This window comes from Hyperolius riggenbachi, chromosome 7, assembly GCF_040937935.1.
Source record: "Hyperolius riggenbachi isolate aHypRig1 chromosome 7, aHypRig1.pri, whole genome shotgun sequence".
Classification (NCBI taxonomy): Eukaryota; Metazoa; Chordata; class Amphibia; order Anura; family Hyperoliidae; genus Hyperolius; species Hyperolius riggenbachi.
Window position 1 is genome coordinate 326,206,299 of NC_090652.1, and position 23,160 is coordinate 326,229,458.

The 23,160-nt window shown below is 48.2% G+C and overlaps 1 pseudogene; it reads right to left on the minus strand.

The window, feature by feature from the left end:
* Positions 1-20,321: 20,321 nt before the first annotated feature.
* On the minus strand, positions 20,322-20,439 carry LOC137526259 (5S ribosomal RNA; annotated as a pseudogene).
* Between the last annotated feature and the right edge of the window lie 2,721 nt (positions 20,440-23,160).

The window sequence follows — 23,160 nt, forward strand, 5'->3', positions numbered from 1 at the left end:
GAGTAAATCTGACCACGACAGTATCGAAATCCAGATACGCTGTGATCGTTATCGGAATTTGATGCCCAAATCCGAATTCGACTCGTATTTTAACCGTGATTACAAGCAGAATCCGTGATCAATGCCGTGATCACAGATTTGACTTTAACGTTAATAGCAAAGTCCCCATACATGATACAATCACCACATTTGCATGGATTATAAAGGTGATAAGTGGCTACAACGATAAAAAATTTCAAAAAGAACTTTTCGGTTTCGTGATTAAAGACCCGCCGACTTTAGCGGTTAATAGCAAAGCTCCCCTTACATGCTAGAAACACCAAATGTGCCAGATATGTTAAGAAGAATTGTGGGAACAAAAGGAAAACATCTTTCAAAAACACCTTATAGTTTTTGAGAAAATCGATTTTAAAGTTTCAAAGGGAAAAATTGTACATTTATATGCAGTAAATGACAGTGTAGCAAACCAGACGGTAGTGGTAATTTACATGTCAAAAGAAAGAGCAACACATTCCCTGATGGGGTTTCCATGGGGTCTGTACCCCCTGGAAACCCCTCCGGAGCCACAACGTTTTGGCCAGTGATCGCTATACACTCGCAATATTGCTGTATAAAGATTCCTGGCATCTTTTCCTATTTTTCAAAACTTTTTTTTATGTTCAGAGGGTGGGAAATAAAAAAAAAAAAATTGTGGGGTCCCCCCTCCTGCGGATCTTTAACCCCTTGTCCCCAAAGCAGGTTGGGATAGCCATAATGCGGAGCCCCGGCTGAGTGGGGCTTTGCACCCTGAGCTTTACCAACCCGCATGGCCCATGGTATGGGGGGGGCTCTGTGGGAGAGGGGCGGCCAAGCTTTCCCCTCTTCCCCAGAGCCCTTGTCCAATCCATGGACTAGGGGGCTCTTCCCCCACCTCCAGTGCCCCAGGAGTAGGTGGAGGCGATGACTCCCTGGGTCAGTGTTCATGGTGGCATCTGAGAGATCCCTTTAAGAAGGGGACCCAAGATGCCCACCCCCCCATCCCAGGAGAAAAGAGTATAGGGTACAAAGTACCCCTTACCCATTTCCACAAAGGTTTAAGTGAAATAACACAACAATGTCCTTTATTATACTCAATTAACACAAATATGTACCTGTCCCTTTAAGAAAAAGTTCCCACACCAATATCCTCGGAAAGGTCCCACACCAATATCCTCTAATCTTGCGAGCTTCACCTTGATTGAAGATCAAAGACGCACCGCTGCCGACACACACGCCGCTCACCGCAGCAGAGGACACAGCTCTAGCTATACTCTGTATAGTTAGAGCTGAAAGCATCTTTGAATTTTGGTTCCAAGTCTCCCCATTGGTTTATTAACAGACCAATGGGGCTCCTCCTGACCCCATTGGTCTGTTAACCACCCTGGCGTTCTGATAAGATCGCCAGGGAGGCTGCGGGAGGGTTTTTTTAAATTAAAAAAAAACTATTTCATGCAGCCAACTGAAAGTTGGCTGCATGAAAGCCCACTAGAGGGCGCTCCGGAGGCGTTCTTCCGATCGCCTCCGGCGCCCAGAATAAACAAGGAAGGCCGCAATGAGCGGCCTTCCTTGTTTTGCTTACACCGTCGCCATAGCGACGAGCGGAGTGACGTCATGGACGTCAGCCGACGTCCTGACGTCAGCCGCCTCCGATCCAGCCCTTAGCGCTGGCCGGAACTATTTGTTCCGGCTGCGCAGGGCTCAGGCGGCTGGGGGGACCCTCTTTCGCCGCTGGGCGATCGGGCAGCACACGCGGCTGGCAAAGTGCCGGCTGTGTGTGCTGCTCTTTATTTGGTGCAAATCGGCCCAGCAGGGCCTGAGCGGCAGCCTCCGGCGGTGATGGACGAGCTGAGCTCGTCCATACCGCCAGGATGGTTAATAGACCAATGGGGAGACTTGGAGCCAAAACTCAGAGGATATTGGCGTGGGAACTTTTTCTTAAAGGTACAGGTAAGTATTTATGTTAATTGAGAATAATAAAGGACTTTAATCGTGTTTTTATTTTACTTAACCCTTTGTGCAAATGGATAAGAGGTACTTTGAACCCCTATACTCATTTCTCCTGGGAGGGGGGCGGGCATCTGGGGTCCCCTTCTTAAGGGGGCACCGGAGGTGGGGAAGAGCCCCTTGTCCATGGATTGGACAAGGGCTCCAAGGGGAGGGGAAAGCTTGGCCGCCCCTCTCCCCCGGAGCCCCCCATACCATGGACCATGCGAGCTGGTATAGCTCAGTTGACCGGGGCTCCGCATTCTAGCTATCCCAGCCAGCATGGGGGACAAGGGGTTAAAGATACTCGGGAAGGGGGAACCCACATTTTTTTTTTATTTCCCACCCTCTGAATATTAAAAAGAAAAAGTTTTGAAAAATAGGAAAAGATGCCAGGAATCGTTATATAGCCATATTGCGGCTGTACAGCGATCCCTGGCCAGAGCGTTGTGGTTCCGGAGAGGTTTCCCAGGGGGTCCTACGCACAACATACGGACCCCCTGGAAACCCCGTCAGGGAATTTGTTGCTCTTTCTTTTGCTATATGTAAAATTAAACTACCGTCTGGTTTGCTACATTAACTGTCATTTACCACATTTCAATGTATAATTTTTTCCTTTGAAACTTTAAAATCGATTTTCTCTAGAATTAGATTTTTTTTCCCTCTTGTTCCCACTGTTCTCCTTCACATATCCTGCAAATTTGGTGTTTCTAGCTTGTAAGGGAGCTTTTACTATTAACCGCTAAAGTCAGCAGGTTTTCAGGTTATAATCGCGGCCGGATTTGGACCGCGATCACGGGTGCTTTCGGGAATAGAATACGAGATCAAGAGGCGATCACAAGTTCGGAATCCGACCTCATGATCAGGTAAAACAGCTGGTGATCACAGGTCACCCATGATTACGAGCTCGTGATTAGAAACACTAATCTCTACCCTCAGTGTCCTTACCGCCTCAGCATTTCTCTGGAATACAATTGGTGTATATTCATTTTACATATGGCTTCAATCACATCCGCCTCAAATTAGCTTCTATTACATTTTCCTGTAAGGCAAAAGTTCAACCCCTTAAATATAACAGAGATACATTCATGTGATAACTTATTAGATAGTTTAATGACATTCGAGTCCTGTGAAACATTTCAGTCCCAGGGTTGAGGCCTTGGACCACAGGATGATATAGATTGGCCCTAACTTCCATACTACCCACTAACTTCTGCACTGCACCTAATGCCCTTTGTTAAAGAGACACTGAAGCGAGAATAAATCTCGCTTCAGTGCTTATATTCAGCAGGGGCATGTGTGCCCCTGCTAAAACGCCGCTATCCCGTGGCTGAACGGGGGTCCCTTCACCCCCAAACTCCCCCCTGCAAAATCAACGACCAACTTGGTCATAAATTTTGCTCTTCCTGGAGGCAGGGCTAACGGCTGCAGCCCTGCCTCTCAGCGCATCTATCAGACGCGCATCGCCGCCTCTCCCCCGCCCCTCTCAGTGAAGGAAGACTGAGAGGGGCGGGGGAGAGGCGGAGGTACGCGTCTGCTAGACGTGCGGGAGGCAGGGCTGCGGCGGTTATCCCTGCCCCAATGCGGAATCGCTCCCCCGCTGCATGGAGGGGATTTGGGGGATCAAGGACCCCCGTTCAGCCGCGGGATAGCGGCGTTTTAGCAGGGGCACACATGCCCCTGCTATCTATGAGGTCTGAAGCGAGATTTATTCTCACTTCAGACTCTCTTTAAGGTTGGTCTGATCTCAGCCTTCTCTGCTTCCCTCTCATTTTCCTATGTCTAAAGGGCTCTGTTCCTCGTCTGACCTTGAGGACCCATACCACCACTAATTCCCAGGGTGGCTTCATCCACAGTTTGCCCATTCTCCAACCCTGAGTCTGTGATCCAAGCCCCACTCTTGTACTCCCACCCTAGCAATCACACACTGATTGCTATTAGACTAAGAGACATCTTAAAGAGGAACTCCAGTCAAAATAATGTAGTAAAAAAGTGCTTCATTTTTACCATAATTATGTATAAATAATTTAGTCAGTGTAAAATCTTTCCTCTCCCAGATTCACATTCTGACATGTATTACATGGTGACATTGTTACTGTGGGCAGGTTATGTAGCTGCTGCTAGCTGTTTTGGCCGTTGCAGACAGCTGTAAACAGCCATTTCCTGTCTGTGAACCTTGTTACATTGTGGCAAACTTGTAATCTGGAGCGCTACTCCTCGGTCAACCTGGTCCGAGTGAACTCTGCTGTCCGCCTCCATCATGATGCCCCTCAGCTTTCACAGCCTTTTCTTTACTTTCGTGGACAATCGGTAGCACCTGTCTTGTTGGGAGCGTGTCGCTGTGGAGCGTCCAGTGCCGGAAATGGCAGCGCTCATATCAGCTCTCAGGCTGCTCCTCCAGTCCCACTTTTTTCTGTTCCTGCTATCAGTGTATGTTCTTGCTATGTTTTGTATTACGTTAACTGTACGTGTATGCTGTAATGCTCTGTTTTGCTTTTTACTGTTGCTTTTTATTGCTTATATGTATGTACCATGCTTAATTGAATGCAATGCTGTACTCTGCTTAATTGTACGCACAAGCTGTAATGTTGTCCTATGTATGCTTGTCCCATGTCTATGTATGCTTAACCGTATGCTATTCCGGGTTTCTTTTCATCGATGACCCTGTATGCGCCAAAACCAATTCCGGGTACAATCCACCGTTGTACTTGGCGATAATAAATTCTGATTCTGATTTCCCATTCTGTACACCTGCTGCCAAGTCACTTGGCCCAAATCTTCATCTCTGAGGAAGAGATTTCTGATTGTTCTTTATTTTCAGCTTATTAACATTTTCCTGAGCTTGGTGTCCAGACGGCTTGCTGTGAGGCCTGTAGAAATGACTCCTTCGCTGTCATCCAGCAGCTCGTGCGGTTCTGAGATTGAGAAGGAACACAGCAAATGCTCCGATTATTTCACTGATAGAATATTTCATGTTGTTCATTAGCTGCACTGGGAGGGGGCAGAGCCATTGTGTGTCCCAGAGACAAATTCATGAGCGAAGTTATTAATATCATTCACCAGCGGGGGTCATAGCTTCCCACCATATCTCGCTGCATGCAGAACTGAGGCATCCTCTACATTACGGCCCACCGTCAAGATTAAACATCTCCTATGGACTCATCTAATGTACACCAGCAGATGCTAGTTGAAGCCAGCAACACCAGACAAAGAGGACTCATGTGCACAGGACAACCAGCCTGCTTGGTTTATTTTGTGAGGGGGTTTGAACAGTGTAACTGTCACAAGCTCCTACTCCAGTAGAAAAGCAGATGGATCTCCAGATTAGGTACTATGGAACCACTTGGTTCAAACAATGATTGAAAAATCAAGTCTTTTTTGTAAGACAAAAAAAATCCAGATTATATTATCATATTATCAATTTATGGGTGTCGTGGATAAAACTAAGGGGTTATCAATATACAGTGATAACAATTGAACACCTCAAGCTGCCATCGCCACTAGCTACGTGGGCCTACTTATACTGACACTTAGCCCAGACGAGCCACACTGGACCAGCCCAAGCATCACTTCAGGGCCTGGGGCAAGGTCATACCGCTCTTATCAGGTTGCTGTATAGGTTTTGTACAGGTACAAGTGCAAATTGGAATACAATTGCATATAGCTTTGTCAGCTACGGTAGTTAAATGTTATTGGTTTTGTGGTTTAGGTTGTTCCTGTATTCTTCTGATCATCCAGCAAATACAAAACATTCACATTCAAAGTTTAAGCATGTTTACTGAGAATACTAGTGTGATATTATTGACATTTATTATCACGGTATGTAATGTTAACTTCTTTGCAAGAATTGAAAAATCCAATACAAATTTTCGATGTTAAAATATTGTGCACATTTCCAAGTTATTGTGCATTATCCCAGTTAGCATAAACTCTATTATAGTGCACATTTCCACATGCGTGTTTTATTCCAGTTAGCATATCTATTAGTCTGCACATTTCCACATGCGTGTGCTTTATTCCAGTTAGCATAAACTCTATTATTGTGCACATTTCCACATGCGTGTGCTTTATTCCAGTTAGCATAAACTATTATTGTGCACATTTCCACATGCGTGTGCTTTATTCCAGTTAGCATAAACTCTATTATTGTGCACATTTCCATATGCGTGTGCTTTATTCCAGTTAGCATATCTATTATTGTGCACATTCCCACATGACCGTGTTATTCCAGTTACCATAAACTCGAATATTGTGCACATTTTCACACGATTGTGCATTATTCCAGTTACCATTATGCTCCTATGGACTCATCTAATGTACACCAGCAAATGTTAAAGCCAGCAACACTAGGCAACTGTCACAAGCTTCTACTCCAGTAGAAAAGCAGATGGATCTACAGATTCGGTACTATGGAACCACTTGGTTTAAACAATGAACGAAACCTCAGGTCATTTTTGAAAGACACAGAATCCACATTATATTATCAATTTCTTGGTGGATTTTTCCCATGTGCCTCTATAGTCCCGGTTTGGTTGGCTGTTAGACTACGTATCTTCTCGATTTTATTTATGTATGATCGAGACAAACAGGCTCCTTGGTCATGTTGGGATCTTTTCCTTTGAGTTTCATTCAAAACTTTTCCTTCTATTTCATTTAAACGTTTTTTTTCATATAAAAGTAGATTTTATCAGCAAAAGCGTGGAATAGTTACTAGGCCATCATTGTGATTCGTACAGTTGATGTATGATGAGGCCATCATCTGAGCCTCCAGCCTAGTCACCTCCTCTCACTCTCGCATCCAAGACTTCTCACGGGCGGTCCCTTTCCTTTGGAACTCTCTCCCTCAGCCGGTTCGTCATGCCACGAGTCTGGAAACCTTCAAACGTACTCTGAAAACACACCTGTTCAGAAAAGCCTATAATTTGCTATAGGCAGCACTGAAGGCACACTGGCTCCCCCACTAATCCTTGTGTTTCCTTCCCTTTTGTTTCCTCCCCACTACCCTCTAGATTGTAAGCCCGCAAGGGCAGGGACCTCCTCCTAGTGTTTCCTCCCCAGTACCCTCTAGATTGTAAGCCCGCAAGGGCAGGGACCTCCTCCTAGTGTTTCCTCCCCACTACCCTCTAGATTGTAAGCCCGCAAGGGCAGGGACCTCCTCCTAGTGTTTCCTCCCCAGTACCCTCTAGATTGTAAGCCCGCAAGGGCAGGGACCTCCTCCTAGTGTTTCCTCCCCACTACCCTCTAGATTGTAAGCTCGCAAGGGCAGGGACCTCCTCCTAGTGTTTCTCATACTGCTGTAATTTTAACATATGTATATGTACCAACTACACATCAACTATGTATGTATCTGTATTCATTCTATTCAATGTCATGACTGTACAGTGTCTTGTATTTCTTATGTATATTTGTTCCCCATTATTTGTTTGTACTATGTACAGCGCTACGGAAGATGTTGGCGCTATATAAATAAAAAATAATAATAATAATCTGAGGCGGCCTTACAGTATGCAGGGCCTAGAGCCATAAGTGTAGGCCATATACCGTACCACCACACTCACGGGCTTGTCCACCTCTAATGCAATAGGCCTTATTATTGTTTACAAACTTGTTAAAGGTCACTAAGGCAACCAATATAAGAACAATTACAATACTTCATGTAATCAAACAGCCAATAGTACTACCATTCACCATTTGATTACATTACAAATTGTAATTCTCATATTTGGGGGGGGGGGGGCTTTAACCAACTGATGGGTTCTAGGCTGGCTGGGATGGGTGCTAGGCTGAATGGGGATTCCAAAGTTTGAATTTCTATCCAGACATTTCCCAGCCAGCCTTGTACCCATCCCCCAGCTCCCCAGCCAGCCTAGCACCCATCCCCTGCCAGCCTAGCACCCATTCCCAACTCCTCAACCAGCCTTGTACCCATCCCCCAGCTCCCCAGCCAGCCTAGTACCCATCCCCAGCCAGCCTAGCACCCATCCCCAACTCCTCAACCAGCCTTGTACCCATCCCCAGCTCCCCAGCCAGCCTAGTACCCATCCCCAGCCAGCCCTAGTACCCATCCCCATCTCCCCAGCCAGCCTAGTACCCATCCCCAGCCAGCCCTAGTACCCATCCCCATCTCCCCAGCCAGCCTAGCACCCATCCCCAGCCAGCCTAGCACCCATCCCCAGCTCCCCAGCCAGCCTAGCACCCATCCCCAACTCCATTGCCAGTCTAGTACCCATCCCCAGCTCCCCAGCCAGCCTAGCACCCATCCCCAGCCAGCCTAGCACCCATCCCCAACTCCATTGCCAGTCTAGTACCCATCCCCAGCTCCCCAGCCAGCCTAGCACCCATCCACAACTCCTCAACTAGCCTTGTACCCATTCCCAGCTCCTCAGCAAGCTTAGAACCCATTCCTTGCTCCCCACCAGCCTATCACCAACTCCCAGCTCACGAAGGCAGCCTAACACCCATCCCCAGCCAGCCCTAGTACCCATCCCCATTGCCAGTCTAGCACCCATCCCCAGCTCCTCAGCCAGCATTGTACCCCCCCCCCCCCCCCCTTCCAGTCAGCCTAGCACCCATCCTCAGCTCCCTAGCCAGCTGAGTACCCATCCTCAACTCTTCATCCAGCTTAGAACCAATTCCTTTCTCCCCAGCCAGCTTAGCACCAATGCCCAGTTCCCCAGCCAGCATAGAAACCATGCCCAGTTCCCCAGCCAGCATAGAAACCATGCCCAGTTCCCCAGCCAGCATAGAAACCATGCACAGTTCCCCATCCAGCCTAACAACCATCCCCAGGCCAGACTGGGTGGACAACCCAAGCTCCCCAGCCAGCCTGTACCTATGCCTAGCTCTCAAACCTAGCACCAATCCCCAGCCAGTCTGGAGACTCCAGCCTGAGCCCCCTCTAGCTCCACTCCATGCTTGACTGACCTAAATGCCCCTGGGGCCCGCAGGCTGAGGCTCTTGCACGTTACCTTAATCTGACATTTGGCAAGCTTTATGTCAGTGCAGAAATTCATTACAATAATGCAAACGGCATAGTACAGTAAAGCATGGTGAAGACAAAAACCTGAGCAATAAAAGGGGGGTCGGTGCAAAATATAAGGTGCATAAAACAAAATAGGAAGATCTGAGTATTTGTAAATGACACCCTGTTCAGAACACAAACAGCTAGACTTCTGTAGACCTTTCCTTCATCACCACCAAAATGAGCATGGTGGGCATAATTGTGGGGCCCTCTTCAGGTGCAGGGCCCCATTTGTCCCCCCCGAACCCCAAAGGCCGCCTCTGGTTGGGACCGGAGGACTGAGTTTACTGCAACAAGTGTCTTCTGTGTTCTAAACACACTATATTTGACCTTTAAGCAAGATAGATTAAATTATAACTTTCATTATAAATTGCTTAAAACTGACTAAAGAACAGAGATGAACAACAAGAACATGTGACTGACTCCGAACTACCTAACTAGCATGGTATAGGGACCCAATAGGATTCCAGGAGGGGTAGCACTGGATTCAAACTACCCCCTTCCTTATGCTAGATACATAACAGTGACCCTCCACCAGAGGGCAATGCAATAGAAGATCCTTAGCAAAACCTCTGTGCAGAAATAACAGGAGTGGCAATGCAGGATTCTCCAGGACTCACCCAGTTGGTGATAAGAGAGGTGGTGTGCATGTTGAATCCCCCTTCGCATTCAGCACCTTTTTTCCTGCGAGCATCAAGTCTGAGATGAGTGATCACCTGGAGTTCTCGAAGGGTTCCTTGCTGGTTGTTGAGTATATAAATACCCCACGCCAAGTGACGCCTCATTGTATGGAGGTGATGCATAGGGACACCTGATCTGACACTTGCATACATATTGGATTTCTGTTACTGAGCCACACAGACCTGCAAGTCATCTACAAACCCTGCTGTGTCATACTTACTATTTAATAAGGATATTTGCACCACCAAGATGAACACAGAAGGGACAGATAGCTGGTTATATTTCTCCATCTGATGCTGAAAGATTTTTCATATGAAAAAGATGACACTTACCAAATAGAGTTAAGCGACTTGTATACTAGATTTTTGTCTTTAGAGAGTGTGTTAGGGAAATGGGATAAATATGTTCCAATGCTTTATGCTGATCCATGAGCTATGCTGATTTATGCTGATCCAACTCAAGATCCTATTCCAGAAGAAGGGAGTCCACGCAGGAGGACAAGTCCCCAGTTAGATGGTGAATGAGCTGCCTACTGCTCCTATGCATCAGCTGAGCACTAACAACCACATAGCACGGGCAAGTGGAGAGGCATCTGTCCCATGGAGGAACATCTGAAGGAGGCTCTGGTAAGAGACATCTGTCCCATGGAGGAACATCTGAAGGAGGCTGTGGTAAGAGACATCTGCCCCATGGAGTAACATCTGAAGGAGGCTGTGGTAAGAGACATCTGTCCCATGGAGGAACATCTGAAGGAGGCTGTGGTAAGAGACATCTGTCCCATGGAGGAACATCTGAAGGTTGCTGTGGTAAGAGACATCTGTTCCATGGAGGAACATCTGAAGGAGGCTGTGGTAAGAGGATCTGTCCCATGGAGGAACATCTGAAGGAGGCTGTGGTAAGAGACATTGTCCCATGGAGGAACATCTGAACGAGGCTGTGGTTAAGAGACATCTGTCCCATGGAGGAACATCTGAAGGAGGCTGTGGTAAGAGACATCTGTCCCATGGAGGAACATCTGAAGGAGGCCATGGTAAGAGACATCTGTCCCATGGAGGAACATTTGAAGGGGGCCGTGGTAAGAGACATCTGTCCCATGGAGGAGCATCTGAAGGAGGCCATGGTAAGAGACATCTGTCCCATGGAGGAACATTTGAAGGGGGCCGTGGTAAGAGACATCTGTCCCATGGAGGAACATTTGAAGGGGACCGTGGTAAGAGACATCTGTCCCACGGAGGAACATCTGAAAGAGGCCGTGGTAAGAGACATCTGTCCCATGGAGGAACATCTGAAGGAGGCCGTGCTAAGAGACATCTGTCCCATGGAGGAACATATGAACGAGACCATAGTAAGAGGCCTGTCCCATGGAGGAACAGCTGAGTGAGGCTGGGGTAAAAGGCGTCTGTCCCATTGGAGGAACATCCGAAGAAGGCTGTGGTAAGAGACATCTGTCCCATGGAGGAACATCTGAAGGAGGCTGTGGTAAGAGGATCTGTCCCATGAAGAAACATCCGAAGGAGGCTGTGGTAAGAGACATCTGCCCCATGGAGGAACATCCGAAGAAGGCTGTGGTAAGAGACATCTGTGCCATGGAGGAACATCCAAAGGAGGCTGTGGTAAGAGACATCTGTCCCATGGAGGAACATCTGAAGGAGGCTGTGGTAAGAGACATCTGTCCCATGGAGGAACATCTGAAGGAGGCCATGGTAAGAGACATCTGTCCCATGGAGGAACATCCGAAGGAGGCTGTGGTAAGAGACATCTGTCCCATGGAGGAACATCTGAAGGAGGCTGTGGTAAGAGACATCTGTCCCATGGAAGAACATCTGAAGGAGGCCATGGTAAGAGACATCTGTCCCATGGAGGAACATCTGAAGGAGGCTGTGGTAAGAGACATCTGTCCCATGGAGGAACATCTGAAGGTTGCTGTGGTAAGAGACATCTGTCCCATGGAGGAACATCCGAAGAAGGCTGTGGTAAGAGACATCTGTCCCATGGAGGAACATCCGAAGGAGACTGTGGTAAGAGGATCTGTCCCATGAAGGAACATCTGAAGGAGGCTGTGGTAAGAGACATCTGTCCCATGGAGGAACATCTGAAGGAGACTGTGGTAAGAGACATCTGTCCCATGGAGGAACATCTGAAGGAGGCTGTGGTAAGAGACATCTGTCCCATGGAGAAACATCTGAACGAGGCTGTGGTTAAGAGACATCTGTCCCATGGAGGAACATCTGAAGGAGGCTGTGGTAAGAGGATCTGTCCCATGAAGGAACATCTGAAGGAGGCTGTGGTAAGAGACATCTGTCCCATGGAGGAACATCTGAAGGAGACTGTGGTAAGAGGATCTGTCCCATGAAGGAACATCTGAAGGAGGCTGTGGTAAGAGACATCTGTCCCATGGAGGAACATCTGAAGGTTGATGTGGTAAGAGACATCTGTCCCATGGAGGAACATCTGAAGGAGGCTGTGGTAAGAGACATCTGTCCCATGGAGGAACATCTGAAGGAGGCTGTGGTAAGAGGATCTGTCCCATGGAGGAACATCTGAAGGAGACTGTGGTAAGAGACATCTGTCCCATGGAGGAACATCTGAAGGAGGCTGTGGTAAGAGACATCTGTCCCATGGAGGAACATCTGAAGGAGGCTGTGGTAAGAGACATCTGTCCCATGGAGGAACATCTGAAGGTTGCTGTGGTAAGAGACATCTGTTCCATGGAGGAACATCTGAAGGAGGCTGTGGTAAGAGGATCTGTCCCATGGAGGAACATCTGAAGGAGGCTGTGGTAAGAGACATCTGTCCCATGGAGGAACATCTGAACGAGGCCGTGGTTAAGAGACATCTGTCCCATGGAGGAACATCTGAAGGAGGCTGTGGTAAGAGACATCTGTCCCATGGAGGAACATCTGAAGGAGGCCATGGTAAGAGACATCTGTCCCATGGAGGAACATTTGAAGGGGGCCGTGGTAAGAGACATCTGTCCCATGGAGGAGCATCTGAAGGAGGCCATGGTAAGAGACATCTGTCCCATGGAGGAACATTTGAAGGGGGCCGTGGTAAGAGACATCTGTCCCATGGAGGAACATTTGAAGGGGACCATGGTAAGAGACATCTGTCCCACGGAGGAACATCTGAAAGAGGCCGTGGTAAGAGACATCTGTCCCATGGAGGAACATCTGAAGGAGGCCGTGCTAAGAGACATCTGTCCCATGGAGGAACATATGAACGAGACCATAGTAAGAGGCCTGTCCCATGGAGGAACAGCTGAGTGAGGCTGGGGTAAAAGGCGTCTGTCCCATTGGAAGAACATCGGAAGAGGCTGTGGTAAGAGGCATCTACCCCATGGAGGAACATCCGAAGGGGGCTGTGGTAAGAGACATCTGTCCCATGGAGGAACATCTGAAGGAGGCTGTGGTAAGAGACATCTGTCCCATGGCGGAACATCTGAAGGGGGCCGTGCTAAGAGACATCTGTCCCATGGAGGAACATCTGAAGGGGGCTGTGGTAAGAGACATCTGTCCCATGGAGGAACATCTGAAAGATGTATTGAAAATACTATAATCCACCCTACCTCCCAAGCCCGCTGTCTAGGTGTTACTCTGGACTCTGAACTTTCCTTTACCGCCCACATCCAAGGTATTGCCAGATCCTGCAACTTCCACCTCCGCAACATCTCCAAGATCCGCTCCTACCTGTCCCCTGACACCACTAAACTCCTTATCCACGCCCTTGTCATCTCCCGCCTAGACTACTGCAATTCTCTTTTATCTGGCCTCCCCTCCAACCGTACTGACCCACTTAAATTGGTAATGAATGCGGCAGCCAGACTGATACATTCTTCTCACCGCAGCGCCTCTACAACTCCGCTCTGTAAAGCACTACACTGGCTCCCCATCAGCTTTAGGATCAATTTCAAAATCCTGTGCTTTGCCTACAAATCAGTGCACAAGACCTGCCCAACCTACATCTCTGATCTGGTCCACAGGCACATACCAGCCCGCCCCCTCCGATCCTCCAATGACCTGCGCCTAGTCGCACCACGCATAACTCAGTCACACGCACGATTGCAGGACTTCACCAGGGCCGCCCCTACTCTCTGGAACTCTCTCCCACCAGCCATCAGACTCGCCCCCACCTTTAATTCCTTCAAACAAGCTCTCAAGACTCACCTCTTCACGCTCGCATACCCCCCTACACCAGCACCATAATATGTTCTGTTAGACCCCCTCTCAAAAGACGCACCTATTGTCTCCACCCCACCCTTTAGATTGTAAGCCTCCGGCAGGGCCCTCCTCTCTAACGTATCCAGCTTGATTATGCAATCTTACTCGCAACCACCCCTCTTGTAGACTCGAACAGTCTCTATTTTGACCTATGATACTGTATTGTTATCAAATCATTTGCATGATCTTGTTTTGTTGTGAGTTTCCGTATGTTCTACCTGTATGTTAACCCATTTATCTATTGTGCAGCGCTGCGTAAAATGTTGGCGCTTTATAAATACAATAAATAATAATAATAATAAAAAGGCCGTGGTAAGAGACATCTGTCCCATGGAGGAACATCTGAAGGGGACCGTGGTAAGAGGCCTGTCCCATGGAGCAACAGCTGAGTGAGGCTGGGGTAAAAGGCGTCTGTCCCATGGAAGAACATCGGAAGAGGCTGTGGTAAGAGACATTTGTCCCATGGAGGAACATCTGAAGGAGGCCATGGTAAGAGACATCTGTCCCATGGAGGAACATCTGAAGGAGGCCGTGGTAAGAGACATCTGTCCCATGGAGGAACATCTGAAGGGGGCCGTGCTAAGAGACATCTGTCCCATGGAGGAACATCTGAAGGAGGCTGTGGTAAGAGACATCTGTCCCATGGAGGAACATCTGAAGGAGGCTGTGGTAAGAGACATCTGTCCCATGGAGGAACATCTGAAGGAGGCTGGTGGTAAGAGACATCTGTCCCATGGAGGAACATCTGAAGGAGGCTGTGGTAAGAGACATCTGTCCCATGGAGGAACATCTGAAGGAGGCCGTGGTAAGAGACATCTGTCCCATGGAGGAACATCCGAAGGAGGCCGTGGTAAGAGACATCTGTCCCATGGAGGAACATCCGAAGGAGGCTGTGGTAAGAGACATCTGTCCCATGGAGGAACATCCGAAGGAGGCTGTGGTAAGAGACATCTGTCCCATGGAGGAACATCTGAAGGAGGCTGTGGTAAGAGACATCTGTCCCATGGAGGAACATCTGAAGGAGGCTGTGGTAAGAGACATCTGTCCCATGGAGGAACATCTGAAGGAGGCTGTGGTAAGAGACATCTGTCCCATGGAGGAACATCTGAAGGAGGCCGTGGTAAGAGACATCTGTCCCATGGAGGAACATCCGAAGGAGGCCGTGGTAAGAGACATCTGTGCCATGGAGGAACATCCGAAGGAGGCTGTGGTAAGAGACATCTGTTCCATGGAGGAACATCCGAAGGAGGCTGTGGTAAGAGACATCTGTCCCATGGAGGAACATCTGAAGGAGGCTGTGGTAAGAGACATCTGTCCCATGGAGGAACATCTGAAGGAGGCCATGGTAAGAGACATCTGTCCCATGGAGAAACATCCGAAGGAGGCTGTGGTAAGAGACATCTGTCCCATGGAGGAACATCTGAAGGAGGCCGTGGTAAGAGACATCTGTCCCATGGAGGAACATCCGAAGGAGGCTGTGGTAAGAGACATCTGTCCCATGGAGGAACATCTGAAGGAGGCTGTGGTAAGAGACATCTGTCCCATGGAGGAACATCTGAAGGAGGCTGTGGTAAGAGACATCTGTCCCATGGAGGAACATCTGAAGGAGGCTGTGGTAAGAGACATCTGTCCCATGGAGGAACATCTGAAGGAGGCTGTGGTAAGAGACATCTGTCCCATGGAGGAACATCCGAAGGAGGCTGTGGTAAGAGACATCTGTCCCATGGAGGAACATCCGAAGGAGGCTGTGGTAAGAGACATCTGTCCCATGGAGGAACATCCGAAGGAGGCTGTGGTAAGAGACATCTGTCCCATGGAGCAACATCTGAAGGAGGCTGTGGTAAGAGACATCTGTCCCATGGAGGAACATCTGAAGGAGGCTGTGGTAAGAGGCGTCATCTAGTCGGAAGGTTGTTCATCATACTTGGTTAAACATGTGTGAAGACTGCTGCAATGTTTACTTTGCCAAGACAACCTTGTTCATTTTCTATGTTCCTTTTGACAATATGCAGCAGAGGTGGCCATGTGCTATACCTACATATAAGAATACATTGTACTTTGCAAGAACAGCTGAGCATTAATGTGCTTCTAGAAACACTGCAAGTAAAGCTCTACCTGAAGCATTGTTTTACCCATGTATGGAGGAAGGAGGTGCTGTTCAAACAGAGTTCATTGGACACTCACTGGTCTCATAAATAATCCAATCGGACACAACGTGACATTGTGACTGTGCTCTGTGGCTTCTCACCTTTGGGGGTATTGGACAATCCAGTGAGAAATCTATACTGACCCTGCCCAAGTGTGAGCCACGTAATGAGATTGTGGGGAAGTGGCTTCATTTTCTGTCATGCGCCATGTCTGAGGTCATTGTTTAGGTGTTGTGTCAGGCTTCAATACAGAAGATTGCATTTAGTTCCGTTCCACGGTTGGGCATGAACTTTCCCTCCTCCGATTCCTGCAGCTACTTTGGCCCACTGCTCTGTAGCAGCCAAGCTTTTGCCATCTTGTTTCCTCTGCCAGACTTCCTTTCTGCAGATCGTGTTCCAGAGATGAGAGTGGAAAATGTCAGGATGAGATCAGAACTCCCAAGTCTGACTAATAATTAGATGCTATGATTACCATCTGCTCATTCCTGCAGTAAAAAGTGTACGATTGTATAGACTTAAAAACTTTTCCAACAACATCAAGACGACCTGTGAGAGTTTCAAAGTAATGTATTGGAAGGCGATCGCCATGGAACTGATGGTGTTGTACAAAGCCCCTTGAGGCACAAGGAGAACTGGTCAAACACCCATGGCAGTTGGTGGAACCAGCATACACTTCCTATAGACATCAGCAGACAGCGATTGTTCAGTTAGGAGATACATCCTCGGGTCCATCTCCTGCCACTCGTCAGTATAATATATTCTAAGCCATACTTCTGGAATCCAGAGAGACTTACAACACTGAAAACCTCCAGTCTTCTCTCTGCACAGAAATATCCACACTGCCTACATGGATTAAATAATGCAGGAAATGATGTCATGTGACAATGCCAGTGTGACGTCACCCTCCAATACCTGTTCCTTTTGTCACCGCTTGCCATTCAGCCTCAGACACTGAGGGAATTCTGAAGGACTTGCTGCTGATGGACTGTTATTGCACATGCCGCTTACATCTGTGTCGCACTGCCGATGAAGCTGTTTATTGCACAGGCCCTTTACATCTGACGCACTGCTGATGGACTGTTATTGCACTCGCCTCTTACATCTGTGTCACATGGCGGATGGACTGTTATCGCACATGTTTCTACATCTATGTCTAACAGACAGCCTGTGTAGCGCAATTCTGTGCGCACTAATACTATACCGGTGAACATCCCATGGCGCACTGTGCTGGGCTACCATCCATGACTCCAACGCTACTCCACCCCCCTCGTACCACCTACTTCAGAGCACAGCTACTCAAATGGGAACATATCTCAGCTCCGCACCCGGAGGACAGGCTCCTGACCAACTCTGTTTGGAACCAAGCCCAAGAAATCACCGCTTCCACGTCCTGGCCTCGCACTAACAATCGCCGCAGGGGCTGTCGATCAGGTGTTCGGGCGAGGCTGAAGAGAAGAGGCCTGCGGTCATCCATCCCTGCGGTCCTCCTCGCTAACGTCCGCTCCCTCCCTAACAAGCTAGATGAGCTGAGACTCCTCAGCGACAAGAGAGAACTCTGTCCCAACACCCCAGTCTTTTGCTTTACTGAAACGTGGCTCCATGACAACATCCCTGAGAGTGCCCTTCAGCTCCCAGGTTTCAGCCTCATCCGAGCAGACCGTGACAGCACCCTCTCTGGGAAAAAGAAAGGGGGCGGCATCTGCTTCTACATCAGCTCCGTCTGGTGCCCAAACACCTCTGTACTGGCCAAGAAATGCACACCAGAACTTGAACTCCTCCTCATCAATTGCAGGCTAATCTACTCGCCCAGGGAGTTCTCTTCCTACGTCCTCGCGGGTGTGTTTATCCCTCCTGATGCAGAGGTGAATGCTGCCCTGCGTGATCTCAGTGATACCATCATGCAGTGGGAGACGGCCCTCCCGGACTCGATGTTCATTATCTTGGGGGTTTTCAACAAGGCCAACCTCCGAAATGAGCTGCCCCGCTACCATCAGCACATCACCTGCCCCACCAGGAATGCAAACACCTTGCTACACGGTCCTGAAAGAGGCATACAAGGCGACACCGTGGGCAGCACTAGGCTCATCTGACCACTGCATCATCCACCTGATACCTACTTACAAAAGGCGCCTGGAAACCTCGAAACCTGTCACCAAATCCTTCAAAGTGTGGTCAAGTGAGGCTAAACTGCAACTTCAGGCCTGTTTTGACTGCACAGACTGGAAGGCTCTGGAATCGCCTAACCTGGACGAGCGGGCGGACAACGTATCCTCGTACATTAGCTTCTGCGAGATCTCCTGCATCCCTACAAAATCCTTCAAACTATATCCAAATGATAAACCATGGTTCTCGAAAAGACTACGACAACTGCGACACAGCAAAGAAGCTGCACACAAGTCCGGCAACCAGGAGGACTACAAGAGGGCAAGAAACGACCTAAACAGGGAACTGAGGTCCGCAAAGAAGTCCTACGCGGAAAAGCTGGAACAGAACCTCGCCTCAAACGACTCACGAGCTGTATGGAAAGGGCTTAAGGCTGTCACCAACTACAAGCCTCCCCCTTAGCATGCTACACCCAACCATGAGCTTGCAGAGAGTCTCAGCGACTTCTACTGCAGATTTGAGAACCAGCCAGCACCACTGCCCCACAGCCACCTGCACAACCCTCTGACATTGAGCCCTGGGCCCGAACCCGCCCCCACCATCAGTGAGGGAGGTGGATGTACTGAAACCAATGTTAGTTACCTGGTAACATCCTTTTTAGTAACCTCCAGGACAGGTCCACCACGAGAACGACAGGCTCCTCCCAGGAAAAGGAAACGTCCAGATAGAGTACTCTATAAATCTTTGTCCAACCCCTTGATCCTCAGTCAATTCCAAGTACTGTTCCTAAAAACAAAGGGGTTTTAATATTCATACTGCATATACATATACTTTTCTTGTACTTATATACACATATAAATCCTTTACTCGGGTGGGTTACGGACCTGTCCTGGAGGTTACTAAAAAGGATGTTACCAGGTAACTAACATTGGTTTTTCCATTAACCTCCAGAACAGGTCCACCACGAGAAGATGAGCAAGAATCTTACCAATTTTGGGTGGGCTGACTGCCTGCAGGATTTTCCTTCTAAATGATTGCTGCCTTGCAGACATCAGGTTCATTCTGTAGTGTATAGAGAAGGTGCTTAGACTTAAACATGTAGCCACTCTGCAGATTTCTTCTGGCGTAGCACTCGCTCTGTAAGCCCATGAAGTGGCTGCTGCTCTGGCTGAATGGGCTCTAACTGTATTTAACACAGTATTTCCTGTAATCCTATACCTCTATGCATAGTTTTACCCATTTAGCTATAGATCCTTTTGACATCTTTCCGCCTCTTGTAGCACCTGAAGTGTTGACTAGCAAGGCTCTAGAACTCCTAAACTCCGCTACCCTCTCTAAGTAGCATATAAGACATCTTCTGACATCTAACCCCGGCTCTTCTTCAAATAACGGTAATAGATCCTTAAATATTATACAAAAAGGTTCGTCGCAACATAGGGCCTCTAACTTATTCACCCGTCTAGCCGAGGTAATAGCTATGAGAAATACAATCTTCATTGTTAGGAGTCTGAAGGGAATTCATGATATGGGTTCAAAGGGCTCTATTTTCAATACCTTCAAAACTAAGGATACATCCCAACTTTCCTATTTACCATAGGTTTCCTTTCTACTGATTTAAAATATTGGATGATAAGGGGGTCCTTTGCTAACCCTACCTCCCGAAAGGTAGATATTCCCACTACCTGTACCTTTAAGGTACTTAATGACATATTCTTTGCTACATCATCCTGTAGAAACCCTAAAACAGTCGGTACTTATTCACCCTTGAATCCTGACTCTTCCTGCCACATATTGAAGGTTTTCCAATATCTTAAGTATATTTTCCTTGTCCCTTCTTCCTACAGTCTAACAAGGTACTGATGACCCTCTCCTAAACTCCCTTTATCCTTAGAGGGGACTTCTCAGAAGCCAGGCTGACAGGTTTAGATTTGTAAAATCCGTGGAATCAGTTGGATTGGTGGAAACGCATAACCCTTGTCGAATATTCCCTCATTTGGATTCAAGGAGTAAAGTCTCCTGCACCTTGCTGTGTTAATCAATGCCGAGGTTTTTGCGTTTACCTTGATGTTCTCGGCTGCTGCGTCAATTATATAGTCTGTGGCCTTGGAAACTACTTCTAATGATTCTAGAATCTCCTGCTTAGAAGCTCCTCACCTGCAGCACCTGGGGTTCACAGCCGGTCTCCCATGCAGCTACTAACCAGGCCTGAAGCCGCTTAGCCTCCACGATCTGACGAGAGCGGCGCTTGCGGCTTAGTGTGGCCGCAGGCCTTATATACCATAGCTGGGATCTGAACCCAGTATGCAGTGTGTAGTAGCTAGTAGGTAACTGTCTTAACCTCTAGACCATGAACCACCCTACCTTTTTAATTACTCAAAGGACCAGAGCTGCAGCCATTAGGGCATGCTCTATAGGCAGTAGCAGTGTTAGGAAGACTTGCCTAAGGTCTCCTACTGAATAGGTGCTGGCTTACTGAACAGACAGAGCTGAGATCTGAACTCTGGTCTCCTTTGTCAGAGGCAGCACCCTTATCCATTACACCATGCAGCCACTGCTTCCCATAGAGATATAACTCTTGCTACACATGTTGTAGCTGCTGCTGGTCTAAAATTTGCACCTGCTGCTGTCCAGGCCTTTTTAAGGCAATTCTACTTCCTTATCTTGTGGATCTTTCAGATACCCCAGATCCTCAAAGGCTAAATTGTCTTTATTAACCTGTGAGAATGCTGCATCAAGCTTGGGACATCTATCCCAAGTCTTAACATCTTTTTACTTTTATGTTTAATAGGCTGAGACTCAGCATTTGGTATCTCCACGGTCGGCATGGACGTACTCGTACCTGTAATTACTGCTTCTGTTGCTGGGGGAATAGCAGAGGCAAATACTTCTCTTAATGATTTAATTGTGTCAGCCATTACTCTTTTAACAGCTGACATTAATTCTTCCTTTAAACCCCCTGATTGTTCCTGTATTAGATTTACTAAACAAGGTTGGCAAAACTGCTTATTATAATTATGGGCCATCTTTGCATCACAGAGCGGGCACCGCCTTCTTGGCCTTGTCGGCTCAGTAGACTCCGGGCCCTATAACATAATCAAACAACAAAATTAATGTCATCCCTCTTTCTCAAACCAAAAGGGAAAAAACACCCTGGTGCACAAATATCAAGAGTGATAGCAACCCTGAGACCAGGAAAAGAAGGAACATGTATAGAGATATCATATACATATAATCCATCTAAAATCTATAATATATATACTTTCTTTGCATATAGTAGTCAAGGGAATATATCATAAAGGCCAATCATATAACTGTTATGTTGTCCATATATCTATGAGGTCTTAATATCCAAACATATATATACACCTCTCCGTATATCTCCCCGAATAATCTGTACCAGCATTCTATTCTATGCATAGTTATACAGACCTCAGATCAGACGCTAAGCAGGCTGTTATGTTATACTGCATAGTCTCAATTTTAATAACAGACCTCAGTACAGACGCGGCATAGGGCGTACAGCTCATACCATATAGGTCACCAAGCCTCCGCCACGCTTACCTTTCCTGGCTCCTGCTTAGCGTCCATCCCGCTCCGTTCAGCACACGAACTGCCGAACCATGCAGGCTTCCGGCGTCTCTTCCCCACGCGACCGGAAGTGACGCCGCGTAAGGGCGGAAGTACGTCACGCGTACACCGCCATTGAGGGCAATCAGCTGCCTACCCTCTGGAGGCCCGCATGACTATCCACGTCACCTCCGGCGCGCCATTAGCCTCCGCTCCAGGGGAATCATGGACGCCGCGCGTGTCCTCCGGATCCACCGCAACTCGGGCAGCCAGGACAGCCATGGGAGAAGGTAACTCTCGCTTTCTCCCCACCAGACCCCAACACCTCTCTAGGCAGGTCCACCATCCGCCGCCAACCGGGTCCCAAACACACCTGGTCTGACGGACCGGCGAGCGACCAGAGCACTCCTTGTTCCCTGGAACAGGAAACGTCAACTGAGGATCAAGGGGTTGGACAAAGATTTATAGAGTACTCTATCTGGACGTTTCCTGTTCCTGGGAGGAGCCTGTCGTTCTCGTGGTGGACCTGTCCTGGAGGTTAATGGAAAAACACCTGCTAAGACTAACTGCTAGGAAAGCCTCTGGCCCGGACGGAGTGTCACCAGCCTGCCTGAAAACTTGCGCTCGTCAGCTCGCTCCTATCCTCTCTTCCATCTTCACGAGGTCCCTCCAGGGAGGCAAAGTACCCGCGTGCTTCAAGAGGTCCACCATTATTCCTGTCCCCAAAAAGCAGGGAAACCTTGACCTCAACAACTTCAGGCCCGTGGCACTTACATCCGTGATCATGAAAGCTTTGGAAAGCATGGTGCTCCCCCTCCTTAAGCACTCCACGGAGGGACTGCTAGACCCATACCAGTTCGCGTACAGAGTGAACAGGTCCACTGACGATGCCATTAACATCTGCTTGGAGCTCGTCTATGATCACCTGGACAGACCAGACTCGTACACCAGGATCCTCCTACTGGACTTCAGCTCAGCATTCAATACCATCAGCCCCAGAATACTGCAGGACAATCTTGCCGCGATAGGAGTCCACCCCACCCTACGACTGTGGATCACGGACTTCCTCTCCAACAGGTCCCAGGTTGTTAGGCTGGGCACTATCTCCTCACAACCTAGGACCACCAACACAGGAGCCCCACAAGGCTGCGTCCTGTCGCCGTTTCTGTTCTCTCTATATACGAACAACTGCAAATCCACGTCAGACTCTGTAAAAGTAATCAAATTCGCTGACGACACGACCATTGTCGGTCTCATCACCAATAACTATGAGAAGGAGTAACGCCACCAGGTCGAAGGCGTCTGTCACTGGTGCAGAGAGAACGGATTGGTCCTAAACACAGCGAAAACTGTGGAGATGATTGTTGATTTCAGGAGATGCGCCCCCAATCTGCATCGATGGCAAGGAGGTGGAAAGAGTCCC